Genomic DNA, 1,813 nt, shown 5'->3' on the forward strand with positions numbered 1-1,813 from the left:
GTTATCATATTTAAGTCACCTGACATTTTTTAATATGTTATTTTAAGGTAGGTTGTAAAAATAGAACTGTTTAGCGATATATAGTTTGTTGTTACATGGCGACCACTTTTCCGGTGTTGTTCAATTACTCATACTCATAGGTTTTTTCGTGAAGAGTCACAACCCAATGAATCATTGCAACTTTAGTCGATAATTAGTTGCCATTTAATTATTAAGACCAACATGAGTCTTGAACTAACCATTGTGGTACCTAGGTTTAAACCTTGAACAAGCGTAAGTCTTTAATTTAGAAACAAGCATCCTATTGATAAGAAACAAAGTCGTTTGATATAACAGAAAAACATTTTATGTAAACCTGTCGACGGGCCACGCAATATAGCCAACCACCGATCAGGGCTGTGACATTCGTCAATTTCGGGTCTCGTCTTTATATTTATTTTATATTCATTTTATAACATGTCGATTTTCGTGTTTTATGTTAATAAATTATACTTCGTATTTGAGGTTAAGTTTGTAAACCCAAACCGGTATTATAACTCTAGCGTGTGCGAGGTCTGTCAAAAGTCCGTTAGTTTTAGTTTATAAGTTTGGTTAAATAAACCTTAGGGGGCTAAAGTGTGATTTTCTTTAAAACTATTCGAGAATTGATTTACTTATAACTAAATATCAAACATTTAGAACTTGAGGGGCTAAAGTTAAATATTTATAAACCATCATATACAAACAACAAACCCTAAACCTAACCCATTTCATCCCGCCGCCACCCTCTCCCTGGCCGTTTTCCGGCAACCCCGAAATTCCGGCGACGCCATCTCTGACCACCACGGACCTCTGACGCACCACCACAAACCCTAACTCTAACACACACACACATCAGCCGCTCTCTCTTTCTCTTTCGTTTGCCCCGGTGCCGTTTTTCGGCGACCGGCGAGCTCCGGCAAGCCCAGACGCGCCACCACGCACTCTCCTTTCCTCCCCGTCCTTCACGTTTTACGGCGAGCCCCCTTCTTCCGGCAACGTCTCTATCTCTCCCTGCTCGTTTTTTCGGTGACCGGAAAACCGGCCACCGGTGTACGCCGTTCTATCTCTCTCTCTCTCCCTCTCGGCTCTCTCTCTCTCTTCGTATCTCTCTCTCTCCCTCTCTCTCACTCTCTTTCTTTTCGGTTCGTCTTTCCGGCACGTCTCCGGCAACCTTTCTCCAACGACCCGTGAACGACTAATAGGTAAATTAACAATTGTGGGTTTAGTTTTGAGTTTGTTTAACAAATTGTTATCTTGGTTCAGTTGGTTTAGTTATTAAACTAGAGGTATCGGGTTCGGGTCTCATCCTATATCGGTTTTGGTATTGTTTCTTTTTTTATACTTAATAAATTTGTTATAACTATTTGTATTGACATAAATACATAAAGACTATTATTATTATTATTAAGATAATATTTATTATTATGAATATTATTATCTTTATTATTATTATGGTTATTAAAGAACATTATTAAAATCTAGTATTGTTAACATTATTTACTTATTTTTGTTAAACCGAAACCCATGTCGGGCCTAGTTACCATTGAACGTCGTCGTCACTCGAGTTATATCTTTTTATCACTAATTACTATTATTAAAATGTTATAAGTATTAGTTATTATTAATATGGCACGTATAATAATAATAATAATAATAATAAGTATTATTATTAGAACTTATAAATCTATTAATAACGTATTCAACAATAACGTAATAATTATTATATTTATTACTACTACTACTATTAGTTTTAACAACAATTCTCTATTTGTAGCATTACTATGTATTATCA

Source organism: Bidens hawaiensis, unplaced genomic scaffold, assembly GCF_021521415.1.
Source record: "Bidens hawaiensis isolate Kalapana, Puna unplaced genomic scaffold, B.hawaiensis_p1.1 tig00046167_1, whole genome shotgun sequence".
NCBI classification, from domain to species: Eukaryota; Viridiplantae; Streptophyta; class Magnoliopsida; order Asterales; family Asteraceae; genus Bidens; species Bidens hawaiensis.